The 19,042-nt window shown below is 33.5% G+C and overlaps 1 pseudogene; it reads left to right on the plus strand.

Annotated features, from left to right (window-relative positions):
- Positions 1-3,162: 3,162 nt before the first annotated feature.
- LOC148940064 (casein kinase I pseudogene) lies at positions 3,163-4,104 on the plus strand (annotated as a pseudogene).
- The last annotated feature ends 14,938 nt before the right edge of the window (positions 4,105-19,042 follow it).

A 19,042-nucleotide genomic window follows, 5' to 3' on the forward strand; every position in this document is an offset into this window, starting at 1 on the left:
GTTAATTCGTAAGTTACGTATATATATTACTAATAAAAACGTTCGTAAATAAAATTACACAAGTTTCGAGAAAGCCATTTAACTAAATAAAAGTAAATTAATATGAAAATTTTGTTTTAATTATTCATGTACGGTGAGCAAAGATAAAAACCTGAATTTATTAAAAAACTTTAAAAAATTAAATAAAAAAAAAAATTTTTTTAAACTGAAATTAAGAAGCGACATTAAAACTTAAAACGAACAGAAATTATTCCGTATATGAAAGGGACTGTCCCCTCCTCAACGCCTCGCTCTTTACGCTAAAGTTTGACTCTGTCTCACAACTTTATTTTTTAAAACGATAAAAACTTTAGCGTAAAGAGCGAGGCGTTGAGGAAGGGACAGTCCCGTTCATATACGGAATAATTTCTGTTCGTTTTAAGTTTTAATGTCGCTCCTTACTTTCAGTTTAAAAAACTTGTTTTTTTAATTTAATCCGGGTTGCAGCGGTAGCTAGCAACCTAGTAAGAGACGATCACCTCCAATGTCAAGAAATATAAAACCCCCCAACTCCTAAAAAAAGAGTCAGATCAAAACAAAAAGTACACCATTAGAACCGCCTTGTCCGAATCCTCTATAAAGAAAACTTACCGCCCTTTGGCTTGAATTTACAATAAAGAACGACTCCTAGCCCATGTTAACTGTGACACTAATAGGGATTATGTAATTTCCATAATTACATTAAAAGAGGATAATTGGATTAATCCGGGTTGCAGCGGTAGCTAGCAACCTCGTAAGAGACGATCACGTCCAATGTTAAGAAATATAAAAACCCTTAACTCCTAAAAAAACAGTCAGATCAAAACAAAAAGTACACCATTAGAACCGCCTCGATCATTACAAGAAGAAACCATTGCATATATTCGACATATTTACCTGCCTGATTCTTTGAGGTTCGTCTCTTACTATTCCAAAGAAGAAAAAGCCGTAGGTTTTTTTTCCTGTTTGTATTCAATTTTTTCCGGGTTGTTATAATGAAGAACAAACTCTTGCCTATACTAACTTGTATGGACCACTTAACTATAGTATAATCTTGTACAGTTATATTTGAAGTCAAAATTTTAAAAATTGCTTCTAACTTTAACTTGGATTTGAACCCTGGTCACCCGCGTGACAAGCGGGATTCCTTGCCATTGTACTATCGGAGACTTATTAAAAAAAATACGTTACATATAAAACATGATAATAAATTCGTTACTACACTAAAACTTATAAAAATTATATAGGGAATCGTTCTGGTTAATTATCCGGGTTGCATTGGTATAATAAAGAACGACCTCTTGCCTATACTAAACTTTATAGGCCACTTAACTATAGTATAGCTTAGTAAAGTTTACATGAAAGACCGATATAGTTCATCATAAATGGCGTTTTTCAGTAATTTCATGTTAAAGATTGACCAATGATGTCATGATTGAGGCTGTAGCCAGGTCGTCTCTTACTATTCCAATTAAGAAAAAGCCATAGGCTTTTTCTTGTTTGTATTACATTACATTAAAAGACGATCATTGGAGTAATCCGGGTTGCAGCGGTAGCTAGCAACCTCGTAAGAGACGATCACGTCCAATGTTAAGAAATATAAAAACCTAAAACTCCTAAAAAAAGATTCAGATCAAAAAAGATCCGGGTTGCAGCGGTAGCTAGCAACCTAGTAAGATACGATCACGTCCAATGTTAAGAAATAAAAAAAAACCATAGTTCCTAAAAAAGGAGTCAGATCAAAACAAAAATCACAGCATTAGAACTGCCTTGTCCGAAACCAATGTATAGAAAACTTTCTGTCCCTTGGCTTGAACAGCAAGGGAAATATATTGGTTTGTAAATCAAGAAAAGTGGCAGCTACTACAACATTCTGCCTAAACGGGATATTTTTTTCTTTCTTTCTTTTGTTTCCAGAGATAGCTTGGCACTGGAACATCGTAGAAAGTTGTTCAATGGCTCATTTTAAAGGAAATTAATTGGGTTAAAAACCTTTTCTAACTAAAACAAATCATTTTAAAACAGGATAAATTTTTCAACTAAAAACTGTATTTTTGATGTCTTTCCATACTGCTGTCTTTTCAAAGACATTTAATTTTTGAAGCAATCAAACAGTTCGTGGTAATGCTGTATTTTAAACTTTATATTCCATAGATAGCTTAGCACTGGCACATCGTAGAGAGTTGTTCAATGTATCATTTTAAATTAAATTAATGACATTCAAGGACGTATCCAAAGGGTTTAGCGGGTTTGAACCCCCCTCCCCCAAAACATTTTTCAGATTCATAATAATGAATATAAAATGATTTACAGTAAAGAACGAACTTCCAGCCCATAATCTGGATGCAGCGGTAGCTCGCTAACTATTAAGAGACGATCACGCCCCATAGTAAAAACTAAAGTAGCCCATAACTCCTGAAAAAAGATTCAGATCAAAACAAGAATTACACTATTAGGACCACAATAGGACAACAATATAGAGATACGTACTTTACGAATTAAGCCAAAAAGGTTTGTTTCCAGGATGCAATAATAAATTTGAACTAAGATGATATAAAATTAATGGCGTAAAAAAATGGCGTAGCGAGTTAATTGAAGCAAAAGGAAAACCAAACTAATTTTATAATTTTGTGTTTTTTCCTGGTTTGAATTAAAAAATGGAAATTAGTGATCAGACACCATACATATTTTTGTACTTTGCAGTTAAATAAAATTATTTTATTTAAAATTTTTAGGAATGATTCTAGTTTCAGTTGACAAATGAGACTTTTTTTAAGGAATCGAGCAGCTAACTAAGTCTGATATATGCAATGGTATGTTCTTCGAATGATCGTCTTTTAATTAGATTGTGTATAAATATTATATATTACGTATTAAATGAATATAAAATATTTACACGTTTATCTTTCGACAAGATAATTTTATTTTATTTTAGTTCTCAGTTCAGGATCGCTAAAGTTATTATGCAAATTGCAAAAATATTTATGGTGTCTGAGCAATAATTCTAACTATTTAATTAAAACTAGAAAAACTCTGAAAATTAAAAAATTATTTTTTTTTTACTACGTTCTAACTCCGGGACACATTTTTTATGAGAATGATTTTAAGTACTGACAAGATATCGTCTGATTTATAATGCGAAAAATGAGTCAAAAGAAAGGGATGAAAAAAGAGCCAGCATTAGATAAAATTGCAGTTTTTGAGGCACCTGAACATGAAACTATTCTTTTAGGGAAATATCGTCTAGTAGTAAAAATTCGACGCAACGATGTTTGTCATACGTACTATGCAAAAGACATGGACAGCAACGAAGATGTACTTATCAAGTTGGGCTCTAAGGAAAAAAACGAGCTAATTCGTGACTTCGATAATTCCAAGACACTTCAAGACCCTGAAAATGGTGTACTTGCATTCAAGTGTCGTGGTCAGGAGAATGAGTACAACGTATTGGTAATGAATATTTTAGGACCTTCACTACAAGAACTGTTTACGTCTTGTAGTCTGAAGTTTAACCTCAAGACAGTCTTGATTCTAGCTGATCAAATGCTGAAAAGACTAGAATATGTTCATTCTAAATTTTTTATCCATGGGAACATTCATCCAAGTAGTTTTTCTATGGGTATAAAAGACTATACAGACGTTAAAAAAGTTTTCCTTACTAGTTTTTCCTATACAAGACAGTATTCTATCTTAACGATACCAGTGAAGTACAATAAGTATAAAATAGGAAATCTTAAGTATGCTTCTTTAAATGCCCTTGAAGGTCTTGAACAAAGCCGCCGAGATGATCTTGAATCCCTAGGATATGTATTGGTACATTTTGTGAAGGGTGATCTTCCGTGGCAAAACTTAAAAGGCACTTCAAAATTAGACTTATTAGACAAAATATACAAATCTAAAAAGTCCACCACCATATCTACTCTATGTGAAAGCATACCAACAGAATTTGGTTTGTACTTGAACTACTGCCGAAACTTGGAGTTTGCAGAAACTCCAAATTATAAATATCTAAGGTATATCTTCAGAAGTCTTGCTGATAAACTGAATATTCAGTATGATTTCACTTATGACTGGGAAAAGATTTAATAATTTATAGCATTGATAAACAGGATATAACAATTTACAGCAAACCCAGATAAAACAACAGATATCTACATTTTAAATCCAATCACCCCCCAGAAGTTAAAAGAGCAATTGTTAAATCTCTTGTCGATCGTACTCTAAACATTTGCTTTGAATCTCACTTCACAGATTATCCGGGTTGCAGCGGTAGCTAGCAACCTAGTAAGAGACGATAACCTCCAATGTTAAGAAATATAAAACCCCCCAACTCCAAAAAAAAAGAGTCAGATCAAAACAAAAAGCACACCATTAGAACCGCCTTGTCCGAATTCCCTATAAAAGAAACTTACCGCCCTTTGGCTTGAATAACAAAGAAAATATATTTGCTTGAAAATCAAGAAAATTGACTTTAACCACGTTATTCTCCACAAACGGGATATTTTTTTCTTTCCGCTTTTTCTTCCTCCTCAGCTAGCTGGGCACTGGACAATCATAGCTGTATAATAGCTGATTTTAAAAAAAATTGCCACATCTAGTGCCTTTTGTCATTAAAAATAAAATACTTTTTAAAGAAGAATCAATTTTGTCAAAAAAATTGCATTTTTGATGTATTTTCATACTGCAGTCTTTTCAAAGATATTTGAATTTTGAAGCAATCAAACAGTTCATGGTAATGAGCTCTATAGTAATAATAGCTACTTGTCTCAATAGTAACCGAAACTCCTGGAACCAAAATTTTTATTTTTGGCTTAATCGCTAAAATTATTATGTAAACTGCAAAAATATTTCTGATACCTAATCAGTAATAGTATTTTTTTAATTTAAACAACAAAAATACTGGAAAATTCAAAAATTATTTTTGCTTTTTGTCTCTTGGAAGAAAATTTTTTTTCATCTCAGTTCAAAGTTATTATTGTCCTGAAACAAAACTTTTTTTGGTTTGTAAAACGTAAAGTACGTATCTCCATATTATTGTCTTATAATTCCAATTATTTTAGTTTTCAGCCCAGAATCGCTAAACTTATTATGTAAACTGCAAAAATATTTATGGTGTCTAACCAATAATACTAATTTTATAATTCAAACAAGATAAATACCTGAAAATTTTTAAATTAGTTTTGTTTTATGCAAGGTTTTAGATACTCGACAAGGGGGATTTGGTACTTAATAATTTTAAACCTTGAAAAAATATGGTCTCGCTTGAAAGGATCCGGGTTGAAGCGGTAGCTAGCAACCTAGTAAGAGACGATCACGTCCAATGTTAAGAAATATAAAACCCCTAACTCCCAAGAAAAAAGTCAGATCAAAACAAAAATTACACCATTAGAACCCCCTTGTCCAAAACCCCTATAAAGAAAACTTATCACTCTTTGGCTTGAATAACAAAGAAAATATATTGTCTTGAAAATCAAGAAAATTGACTTTAACAACGTTATTCTCCACAAACGGGATATTTTTTTCTTTCCGTTTTTTTTCCTCCTCAACTAGCTGGGCACTGGAAAATCATATAGAGCTGTATAATAGCTCATTTTAAAGGAAATTGCAACATCAAGTGCCTTTTGTTATTAAAAATAAAATACTTTTTAAAGTAGAATCAAATTTGCCAAAAAAATTGTATTTTCGATGTATTTTCGTACTGAAGTCTTTTCAAAGTTATTTGAAATTTGAATCCGGGTTGCAGCGGTAGCTAGCAACCTAGTAAGAGACGATCACGTCCAATGTTAAGAAATATAAAAACCCATAGTTCCTAAAAAAGGAGTCAGATCAAATTCAAAAGTACACCATTAGAACCGCCTTGTCCGAAACCCCTGTAGAGGAAACCTTCAGTCCCTTGGCTTGAACAGCAAGGGAAATATATTGGCTTGAAAATCAAAAAAAGTGGCAGCTACTACAACATTCTGCCTAAACGGTATTTTTTTCTTTTTTTTCTTTTCCACAGATAGCTTGGCACTGGAAAACCGTAAAGAGTTGTTCAATGGCTCATTTTATAGGAAATTAATTTGGTTAAAAATCTATAGTAACTAAAATAAATTATTTCTAAAAGAGAATAAATTTTTCCACCAAAAACTGCATTTTTGACGTCTTTTCACACTGCAGTCTTTCAAACATAATCGTATACCAGCGGTAAGATTTGAACCCACGCCTCCTAAGAGCCTGGTGGCTAACACCAGTGCCTTGGACCACTCGGCCAGGCTGCCTCTCATAAATAATATATATTTGAATCTGGGCTGCAGCAGTAGCTAGCAACCTAGCAAGAGACGATCAGTCCAAGAAATGCTAAGAAATATAAAAACCCAAAACTCCTAAAAATAGAGTAAGATCAAAACAAAAGTACATTATTAGAACTACCTTGTCTGAAACCTTACTAGATAAATAATGAATGTCATCATAGTTTTATATTAGAGCTATGACGTGAATAGAAAAACATTTCCGGGTTGCAGCGGTAGTTTCCGGGTTGCAGCGGTAGCTAGCAACCTAGTAAGAGACGATCACCTCCAATGTTAAGAAATATAAAACCCTCCAACTCCTAAAAAAAAGTCAGATCAAAACAAAAAGAACACCATTAGAACCGCCTTGTTCGAAACCTCTATAAAGGAAACGTACCGCCCTTTGTTCCTTTATAGAACAAATATACCTTTATACCTTTTACCTTTTTGTTCCTTTTTAGGCGGTTCTTACTAGATAGAACCGCCTTGTCCGAAACCTCAATAAAGGGAACTTACCGCCCTTTGGCTTGAATAACAAAGAAAATATATTGGCTTGAAAATCAAGAAAATTGACTTTTACCACGTTATTCTCCACAAACGGGATATTTTTTTCTTTCCGCTTGATTTTCCTCCTCAGCCAGCTGGGCACTGAAAAATCACAGAGAGCTGTATAATAGCTCATTTTAAAGGAAATTGCAACATCTAGTGCCTTTTGTAATTAAAAATAAAATACTTTTTAAAGTAGAATCAATTTTGTCAAAAAAATTGCATTTTTGATGTATTTTCATACTGCAGTATTTTCAAAGATATTTGAATTTTGAAGCAATCAAACAGTTCATGGTAATGAACTCTATAGCTACTTGGATAAATGTCTAAAAATTGCTTCTGGCAGGATTTGATACCCCTAGCAACTGAAGTATCAAATCAAACAGTTCGTGGTCATAATAAAGAGCTTTGTAATGGCTTATTTTAAAGAAAACTGCTGTATATAGAATTTTTTTTGTAATTAACAAAAATAATCTGGGTTGCAGCGGTAGCTAGCAACCTAGTAAGAGACGATCACCTCCAATGTTAAGAAATATAAAACCCCCAACTCCTAAAAAAGAGTCAGATCAAAACAAAAAGTACACCATTAGAACCGCCTTGTCCGAATCCTCTATAAAGGAAACTTACCGCTCTTTGGCTTGAATAACAAAGAAAATATATTGGCTTGAAAATCAAGAAAATAGACTTTTACCACGTTATTCTCCACAAACAGGATATTTTTTCTTTTTTCTTTTTTCTTTTCCACAGATAGCTTGGAACTGGAACATCGTAGAGGGTTGTTCAATAGCTCATTTTAAAGGAAATTAATTGGGTTAAAAATCTATAGTAACTAAAATAAATTATTTCTAAAAGAGAATAAGTTTTCCACCAAAAACTGCATTTTTGATGTCTTTTCACACTGCAGTCTTTCAAACATAATCGTATACCAGCGGTAAGATTTGAACCCACGCCTCCGAAGAGACTGGTGGCTAACACCAGTGCCTTGGACCACTCGGCCAGGCTGCCTCTCATAAATATCATATATTTGAATCTGGGCTGCAGCAGTAGCTAGCAACCTAGCAAGAGACGATCAGTCCAAGAAATGCTAAGAAATATAAAAACCCAAAACTCCTAAAAATAGAGTAAGATCAAAACAAAAGTACATTATTAGAACTACCTTGTCTGAAACCTTACTAGATAAATAATGAATGTCATCATAGTTTTATATTAGAGCTATGACGTGAATAGAAAAACATTTCCGGGTTGCAGCGGTAGTTTCCGGGTTGCAGCGGTAGCTAGCAACCTAGTAAGAGACGATCACCTCCAATGTTAAGAAATATAAAACCCCCCAACTCCTAAAAAAAGAGTCAGATCAAAACAAAAAGCACACCATTAGAACCGCCTTGTCCGAAACCTCTATAAAGGAAACGTACCGCCCTTTGTTCCTTTATAGAACAAATATACCTTTATACCTTTATACCTTTTACCTTTTTGTTCCTTTTTAGGCGGTTCTTACTAGATAGAACCGCCTTGTCCGAAACCTCTATAAAGGGAACTTACCGCCCTTTGGCTTGAATAACAAAGAAAATATATTGGCTTGAAAATCAAGAAAATTGACTTTTACCACGTTATTCTCCACAAACGGGATATTTTTTTCTTTCCGCTTGATTTTCCTCCTCAGCCAGCTGGGCACTGAAAAATCACAGAGAGCTGTATAATAGCTCATTTTAAAGAAAATTGCAACATCTAGTGCCTTTTGTAATTAAAACTAAAATACTTTTTAAAGTAGAATCAATTTTGTCAAAAAAATTGCATTTTTGATGTATTTTCATACTGCAGTATTTTCAAAGATATTTGAATTTTGAAGCAATCAAACAGTTCATGGTAATGAACTCTATAGCTACTTGGATAAATGTCTAAAAATTGCTTCTGGCAGGATTTGATACCCCTAGCAACTGAAGTATCAAATCAAACAGTTCGTGGTCATAATAAAGAGCTTTGTAATGGCTTATTTTAAAGAAAACTGCTGTATATAGAATTTTTTTTGTAATTAACAAAAATAATCTGGGTTGCAGCGGTAGCTAGCAACCTAGTAAGAGACGATCACCTCCAATGTTAAGAAATATAAAACCCCCCAACTCCTAAAAAAAGAGTCAGATCAAAACAAAAAGTACACCATTAAAACCGCCTTGTCCGAATCCTCTATAAAGGAAACTTACCGCTCTTTGGCTTGAATAACAAAGAAAATATATTGGCTTGAAAATCAAGAAAATAGACTTTTACCACGTTATTCTCCACAAACAGGATATTTTTTTCTTTTTTCTTTTTTCTTTTCCACAGATAGCTTGGAACTGGAACATCGTAGAGGGTTGTTCAATAGCTCATTTTAAAGGAAATTAATTGGGTTAAAAATCTATAGTAACTAAAATAAATTATTTCTAAAAGAGAATAAGTTTTCCACCAAAAACTGCATTTTTGATGTCTTTTCACACTGCAGTCTTTCAAACATAATCTTATACCAGTGGTAAGATTTGAACCCACGCCTCCGAAGAGACTGGTGGCTAACACCAGTGCCTTGAACCACTCGGCCAGGCTGCGTCTTATAATTTGGGTTGCAGCAGTAGCTAGCAACCTAGTAAGAGACGATCAGTCCCATGCTAAGAAATATAAAAACCCAAAACTCCTAAAAATAGAGTAAGATCAAAACAAAAGTACATCATTAGAACTACCTTGTCTGAAACCCTACTAGATAAATAATGAATGTCGTCATAGCTTTATATTAGAGCTATGACGTGAATAGAAAAACATGAAATTATATTGTTGTTTCTGATGACGTCATGAAATAATATCTTTGCGCCATGACGTCAATAAAATCATTACGCCGTGACGTCATAATTACTACTTAAGAACGACAAAGATGTAAATTCTCTCATTCTTGATTAGAATAATGGTTAGGTCGAAGCAAGCTATACGCAATTTGAAAAAACAGTACTACACAAACAACAGAGATAGTATCTTGAAAAGAGAAAAGCAAAGGTATTCAACCGACCAGGCGTATCGAGAAGTAAAAATTGAGAGAGCAAAACAAAGGTATTCAACCGACCAGGCGTATCGAGAAGTTTATAATAAAGAACGACTTCTTGCCTATACTAAATTTTATACGCCACTTAATTATAGTATAGGTTAGTAATTCAAAAGAAAGCTTTGCACTGGAACATCGTAGAGAGTTGTTCCATGGCTCATTTTAAAGGACATTAATGGGGTTAAAAACCTTTTGTAATTAAAACAAATTATTTTTATTACATTAAGAAATTCTAATTATATTCCTTAAGAAATCATCATAAGTAAAAATTTCCCATGCGGAAATTGAACTCAAGCCAACTGGGTGATTATAGTAAAGAACAAACTCTAGCCCATAGTAATTGAAATATTAAGATATTATCACTTAAGATCCATGTCACAGCGGTAGCTAGCAACATAGCAAGAGAGGATTACGTCTAATCTGGGTTGCAGCGGTAGCTAGCAACCTAGTAAGAGACGATCACGTCCAATGTTAAGAAATATAAAAACCCATAGTTCCTAACAAAGGAGTTTACATTAAAAGACGATTATTGGAATAACATACCGCTGCATAAATTGGACTTAGTTAGCTGCTTGATTGCTTGAGGTTCGTCTCTTACTATTTCAAAAAAGAAAAAGCCGTAGGCTTTTTCCTGTTTGTAATCATAGGCAGCGCGCTAGCGCTTGGCTTGAACAGCAAGGGAAATATATTGGCTTGAAAATCAAGAAAAGTGGCGGCTACTACAACATTCTGCCTAAACGGCATATTTTTTTCCTTCTTTCTTTTCCACAGATAGCTTGGCACTGGTTACAGTAAAGAACGATCTCTCTCCCATACTAACTGATATATGGTGCTTCCAGGTGTAGTTACATAAAGGAAGAATATAGCTCATCATAAATGGTGTTTGTCAATTATCCGGGTTTACAGTAAAGAACGATCTCTCATCCATAGTAACTGATAAATGGTGGCTCCAGGGGTAGTTACTTGAGGTTCGTCTCTTACTATTTCAAAGAAGAAAAATCTGTAGGCTTTTTCCTGTTTGTAATGATATAGCATACAAGAAAACCCAAGTGGTAACTGATTCACAGTATCCGGGTTGCAGCGGTAGCTAGAAACCTAGTAAGAGACGATCACGACCAATGTTAAGAAATATAAAAACCCATATAGTCCTAAAAATTATAATAAAGAACGACCTCTTGCCTATACTAAATTTTATGCGCCACCTAATTATAGTATAGGTTAGTAATTTAACAGATAGCATGGCACTGAAACATCGTAGAGAGTTGTTCAATGGCTCATTTTAAAGGAAATTAATGGGGTTAAAATTACATTAAAAGACGATCACTGAAATAGCAAACCATTCCATACACTGGATTTAGCTACTTGATTGTTTGAGTTTCGTCTCTTACTATTTAAAGGAAGAAAAAGCCGTAGGCTTTTTCCTGTTTGTATTTACAGTTAAAAAACGAACTCAAGCCCAAAGAAACTGTACCCTGTGGTTCATTCATATTGTCTCCATTATTTTAGCTAGGATGTAAATAAACAAGTTTCTTTTTTAAATTTTAATTACACTAAAAGACGATCATTGGATTACATCAAAGAAACAACTTATATCCATAATCCGGGTTGCAGCGGTAGCTAGCAACCTAGTAAGAGACGATCACCTCCAATGTTAGGAAATATAAAACCCCCTAATTCCAAAAAAAAGAGTCAGATCAAAACAAAAGTACACCATTAAAACCGCCTTGTCCGAAACCCCTGTATAGGAAACTTTCTGTCCCTTGGCTTGAAGAGCATGGGAAATATATTGGCTTGAAAATCAAGAAAAGAGGCAGCTACTACAACATTCTGCCTAAACGGGATATTTTTTTTTTCTTTTTTTCTTTCTTTTCCAGAGATAGCTTTGCACTGGAACATCGTAGAGAGTTGTTCAATGGCTCATTTTAAAGGAAATTAATTGGGTTAAAAACCTTTTGTAATCCGGGTTGCAGCGGTAGCTAGCAACCTAGTAAGAGACGATCACGTCCAATGTTAAGAAATATAAAAACCCATAGTTCCTAAAAAGGAGTCAGATCAAAACAAAAAGTACACCATTAGAACCGCCTTGTCCAAAACCCCTGTATAGGAAACTTTCTGTACCTTGGCTTGAACAGCAAAGGAAATACATTGGCTTGAAAATCAAGAAAAGTGGCAGCTACTACAGCATTCTGCCTCAATGGTATTTTTCTTCTTTTCCACAGATAGCTTGGCACTGGAACATCGTAGAGAGTTGTTCAATGGCTCATTTTAAAGGAAATCTCTAGATCTAGCAACTTTCTCACTTAATTTTTTTTTCAATTAATTATTTTTTACGAAAAACTTAATTTTTTATATGCAATATTGACCAATGACGTCATAGTCGTTGGATGTAGTTAGTATTACATAATTATAATAAAGAACGAATATTTTACCGATTATCTACTAATAACCATATATGACGTAATAAGTGACATGACATAATATCTAAAAACTATTGTGTACTAATAACCATATATGACTTAATGAGCGACGTGACGTAAAAATTGAAAAAATTAATTTTTATTTTATTTTCGTTTTTAGTTCAGAATCACTAAAGTTATAAACTGCAAAAATATTTATGGTGTCTGAACAATAGTTTTAATCTTTTAATTTAGACTAGAAAAATACCTGAAAATTTAAAAATTAGTTTAATTTTTTGCTAGGATCTTGATACTTGAAACGGGACATAAAAATTCAACTAATGGTTACATAATGGTTTCAATCAAGCAAGCTACACGCAAGTTAAAAAAAGAGTACTACCAAAAAAAACAGAGATAGCATCTTGAAAAGAGAAAAGCAAAGGTATTCAACCGACCAGGCGTATCGAGATGCAAAAATTGATAGTGACAAACACCGTTATTATAATGATGTAGTTTATAGACATGCGAAAATTGAGACAGCCAAACAAAAGAGCAAGGAACGGTAAGATAGCAATAAAGATTATCCAAACGAACATAAGAAGAAAGCTGCTACTAGAATAATGGGTAGATACTGGGATGACAAAAGCTATAATGAAAAAATTAAATTCTCTGCGAGGTTGTACCGAAGAACGCATAAGGACAAAGGGAAAAATTACATTCAGAAATACAAGAAGATGGCAAAAATGCAGGCTGATCTTTGTAAATTGAGAAACATTTTACGCATGTTTTATCGGGATCACGAAAAGTATTCAAAATTACAGATTAAAATTCTCTTTGAAAGAGCGGATGCTGTTGAAAAGTCGGCTAGAAATGCTTTGGCAAAGCTTCATAGTAATATCCAAAAGAAATGTTGTCAGTTTAACGAAAAGCTTCCAAAGTATGGATTGGCAACTGCGGAACAGTTTATAGATGCAATGGAAAATGTTCGACAACACAGTGAATATACGGAGGCGTACTTCTTAGAAAATTCGTATATTAATTTTGGAAGGAGCAATTGCAGTTTATGTAGCAGCAACAAAAATATATATACAAGCATACCTATCAACAGCGAAGGAAAAGCAATGTTTTTCAATTATGGTGAAAACAAGCCTGTTAGGGATATTAGTAAATGTGTTTGTAAGACTAATGATTTAGAACAAATTCGAACTTAAAATTGAACTTAAGATTTAGAACTTAACATTGGACGTGATCGTCTCTTTCTATGTTGCTTCTATTACAAACAGGTTCTTTACTGTAACTTTGACTTTCTCTCCTTCGGCGTCAATACCCATTGCCAAGTCCTGTTCAACTTTATAAAGACGACTGACTTCACTCTGGTATTTTTTCATACAGTCTTCAGCTAGATTCAGGAGTGAAGAGTAGTTACTTAGCTCCTTTTGATACTGTGGCATTTTCTTGATCATAATAGATAGATCACGAATTGATGACTTGTCACCAGCAGTCAGACTCTTCTTTGAATCAACAAAGGTCTTCAAGTTCTTCGTAATGTTTTGCGAAACTACTGCAATGTGCTGATGCCGTAGTTCTTTCCACTGGTCATCATTTTCATCAAGAAGGACATCTTTTTCCACACCTGAATTCAAGTACTTGTAGACATCATTTTCAATGGGAAGCTAATCATATGCCATGGCTTTCCATTTTCAAAATTGCCATTTCAAAATTATTTAAACACTTTATACATTCCGGTGTACAGTCTATATGAAGATTATTTAATACTGATCGGACATTCTCCTGACTTTTCAACATTTTCCCAGCACAGTAATCACAGACAGAGAATGAATCTATGACATCGTCTTTCCAACCTGTACATTGAATTAGTTGTTCTCTGTCATCTTTGGGTATGTCCTGTTGTAGGTGTTCTAAAATCGTGGCCATCATTACATCAAAACCTTTCTTATTTGAAAGCGATCTTAGACTCTTCAATTGGTATTTTGTCTTTATCTGCTCACAACTGTCACAATGCATTGTGGGGTATACATCCCTGATGTTAGCTACCTTATCAAGGCTCTCCCCAAATAATTTTATTATTGTATTTTCATCCACAGAAACTCTAATATTGCTATCACCGTAAATGAAGTCTTGACTATTATTACGACAGAGTCTACTTGACACTTCTTTTATATAATGACTTAGTTCCTTGTACGAGCCCACGACTTTTAGTAGATTAATATGTTGTATAATCTTACATTTTGATACTGCCTTATATACGCTATTAATGAAACAGTTCAAGACAGGAAAATGTGGAGCTAGTGCCCTTAGAGAACGCAAATAGCTCTGACATCCCTCATTTGGGCTACAGTATAACGAATGCCCATGCTTCCTTGTGTCCCTGTAATTGATTTCACAATAATCCAGGCCGCCAAGGTAGAAATTAACCACTTTGTCAGTTGAAAATTTTAATGCTATATTATTTTCAAGGATATCAAAAAGAATTTGACATAATTCAATATCCGTCGGATAGAGCTTGCAGATATCAGGGTGACATTGCCAAGTAACCTACTGCCCAATTTTTGGTTTTGAATTTTTACTCAGATTGTTATAGGTGACTTCAGCCATCATAATTTCCTTGTCAGATCTAGTTTTAGAGCATTTTTCAATAGTTGTCTCGTATTTTTCAGGACAGTTTGTTCTACTACACAGAGAATTTTTTGCCAAATATTCAGTAGAACTAAAAGAACTGTTTAAAACACAGTTAGAAATGCTTTTTTCTTGAGTCGGTGTTCCAGGAATTTGTTTTAAATCATTAGTCTTACAAACACATTTACTAATATCCCTAACAGGCTCGTTTTCGCCATAATTGAAAAACATTGCTTTTCCTTCGCTGTTGATAGGTATGCTTGTATATATATTTTTGTTGCTGCTACATAAACTGCAATTGCTCCTTCCAAAATTAATATACGAATTTTCTAAGAAGTACGCCTCCGTATATTCACTGTGTTGTCGAACATTTTCCATTGCATCTATAAACTGTTCCGCAGTTGCCAATCCATACCTTGGAAGCTTTTCGTTAAACTGACAACGTTTCTTTTGGATATTACTATGAAGCTTTGCCAAAGCATTTCTAGCCGACTTTTCAACAGCATCCGCTCTTTCAAAGAGAATCTTAATCTGTAATTTTGAATACTTTTCGTGATCCCGATAAAACATGCGTAAAATGTTTCTCAATTTACAAAGATCAGCCTGCATTTTTGCCATCTTCTTGTATTTCTGAATGTAATTTTTCCCTTTGTCCTTATGCGTTCTTCGGTACAACCTCGCAGAGAATTTAATTTTTTCATTATAGCTTTTGTCACCCCAGTATCTACCCATTATTCTGGTAGCAACTTTGTTCTTATGTTTGTTTCGGTAATCTATATCGTTATCATACCGTTCCTTGCTCTTTTGTTTGGCTGTCTCAATTTTCGCATGTCTATAAACTACATCATTATAATAACGCTGTTTGTCACTATCAATTTTCGCATCTCGATACGCCTGGTCGGTTGAATACCTTTGCTTTTCTCTTTTCAAGATGCTATCTCTGTGTTTTTGGTAGTACTCTTTTTTTAACTTGCGTGTAGCTTGCTTGATTAAAACCATTATGTAACCATTAGTTGAATTTTTATGTCCCGTATCAAGTATCAAGAACCTAACAAAAAATTCAACTAATTTTTAAATTTTCAGGCATTTTTCTAGTCTAAATTAAAAGATTAAAACTATAGTTCAGACACCATAAATATTTTTGCAGTTTATAACTTTAGCGATTCTGAACTAAAAACGAAAATAAAATAAAAATTAATTTTTTCAATTTTTACGTCACGTTGCTCATTAAATCATATATGGTTATTAGTACACAATAGGTTTTAGATATTACGTCATGTCACTTATTACGTCATATATGGATATTAGTAGATAATCGGTAAAATATTCGTTCTTTATTATAATGATCGTCTTTTAATGTAGAATGAGAACATTTACAGTTTTGACGCTTCTTATACAGTAATCAGTTCGTTTCTTATTGTAATATAGTTAAGTGGCCTATAAAATTTAGTATAGGCAAGAGGTCGTTCTTTATTATAATTTTAATCAAGAATGAGAGAATTTATATCTTTGTCGTTCTTAAGTAGTAATTATGACGTCACGGCGTAATGATTTTATTGACGTCATGGCGCAATGATATTATTCCATGGCGTCATCAGAAACAACAATATAATTTCGTGTTTTTCTATTCACGTCATAGATCTAATATAAAACTATGATGACATTCATTATTTATCTAGTAGGGTTTCAGAAAAGGTAATTCTAATTGTACTTTTGTTTTAATCTGACTCTATTTTTAGGAGTTTTGTTATATTTCTTAGCATTGGACTGATCGTCTCTTACTAGGTTGCTAGCTACTGCTGCAACCCAAATTCACATATATATTTATTTATGAGAGGCAGCCTGGCCGAGTGGTCCAAGGCACTGGTGTTAGCCACCAGTCTCTTCGGAGGCGTGGGTTCAAATCTTACCACTGGTATGCGATTATGTTTGAAAGACTGCAGTGTGAAAAGACATCGAAAATGCAGTTTTTGGTAGAAAAATTTATTCTCTTTTAGAAATAATTTATTTTAGTTACTATAGGTTTTTAACCCAATTAATTTCCTTTAAAATGAGCTATTGAACAACTATCTACGATGTTTCAGTGCCAAGATATCTCTGGATACAAAAAAAAGAAAAAAGAAAAAAATATCCCGTTTGGGGAGAATAACGTGGTTAAAGTCAATTTTCTTGATTTTCAAGCCAATATATTTCCCTTGCTGTTCAAGCCAAGGGACAGAAAGTTTCCTATACAGGGGTTTCGGACAAGGCGGTTCTAATGGTGTACTTTTTGTTTTGATCTGACTCCTTTGTTAGGAACTATGGGTTTTTATATTTCTTAACATTGGACGTGATCGTCTCTTACTAGGTTGCTAGCTACCGCTGCAACCCGGATCATAGCATTGGACTGATCGTCTCTTACTAGGTTGCTAGCTACTGCTACAACCCAGATTCACATATATATATATTATTTATGAGAGGCAGCCTGGCCGAGTAGTCCAAGGCACTGGTGTTAGCCACCAGTCTCTTCGGAGGCATGGGTTCAAATCTTACCGCTGGTATTATGTTTGAAATACTGCAGTGTGAAAAGACATCAAAAATGAAGTTTTTGGTGGAAAAATTTATTCTCTTTTAGAAATAATTTATTTTAGTTACAAAAGATTTTTCACCCAATTAATTTCCTTTAAAATGAGCCATTGAACAACTCTCTACGATGTTCCAGTGCCAAGATATCTCTGAATACAAAGAAAAATGAAAAAAAGAAAAAAATATCCCATTTAGGTAGAATGTTGTACCCAGATAATTATTAGTACACAATAGGTTTTAGATATTACGTCATGTCACTTATTACGTCACATATGGTTATTAGTAGATAATCGGTAAAATATTCGTTCTTTATTATAAAATCTTAACTATAGTTAAGTTGCCTATGCAAGTTAGTATAGGGAAGAGTTCGATCTTTATTATAATCATTGGGTAAAACAACACCTTTACAGGTTCAATCTTGTTGGAAGATATTCTTATTTCTGCTACTATGGGCTAAGGTTCGTTCTTTCATGTAAAACTAGCAAAACATTTTTTAAGTCTGATGAATATTTAACTAATGTGTCAAAAGTAAGGTTGCAAGTCAACGATTTTGTTTTGGCCTTATTATAATTAGTATGGTGAAATAATAATATGCCTATGGCTCTTAAATCATAAACACTTCTGTATGGTCCCATATGGTTTACTGGCTAGGATAGTTAACTTTCACTTAACAGGCCCGGGTCCGATTCCCGATGTTGGAAAATTTTTAACTCTATAATCTTCGAACATTTGAACCTTTTATAATTTATAATGATGTATAATATACATACTTGAATCTTAACTATAGTGAAGTTGCCTATGCAAGTTAGTATAGGGAAGAGTTCGATCTTTATTATAATAAGTGGATAAAAATTGTCACGGCCATTTTTAAACTTAAAAAAAGGAGGCATATAAATCTCTAGGTCTTATATGTATTTTCATTTTTTTTAGGGGGCGTGATCGTCTCATAGTAAAAACTATTAAAAAAATATTTTAACTTTAATTACAGAAGGAACTAAATGTGGCAAGTTTTACTATTGAGATGAGTCGCTCTTACTCTACAACGTACATTTTGTTATCACGAACTGTTTGCTTTTATGTATCAATTGGTATCAAACTTTCGTTCTTTAGTTTCGGTTAAAATTCAGACAAGTAGCTATTATTACTATAGAGTTCATTACCATGAATTGTTTGATTCCTTCAAAGTTCAAATATCTTTGAAAAGACAGCAGTATGAAAATACATCAAAAATGCAGTTTTTTTTTACAAAATTGATTCTACTTAAAAAGTATTTTATTTTTAATTACAAAAGTGACTAGACGTAGCAATTTCCTTTAAAATGAGCTATTATACAGCTCTCTATGATTTTCCAATGCCCAGCTAGCTGAGGAGGAAAAAAAGCGGAAAGAAAAAAAGATGCCGTTTGTGGAGAATATCGTGGTTAAAGTCAATTTTTTTTTATTTTCAAGCCCATATATTTTCTCTGTTATTCAAGCCAAAGGACGGTAAGTTTGCTATATAGAAGTTTTGGACAAGGTAGTTCTAATAGTGTACTTCTTGTTTTGATCTGA

Source organism: Artemia sp. Qi Xiang Cuo, chromosome 20, assembly GCF_049724085.1.
Source record: "Artemia sp. Qi Xiang Cuo chromosome 20, ASM4972408v1, whole genome shotgun sequence".
Taxonomy (NCBI): Eukaryota; Metazoa; Arthropoda; class Branchiopoda; order Anostraca; family Artemiidae; genus Artemia; species Artemia sp. Qi Xiang Cuo.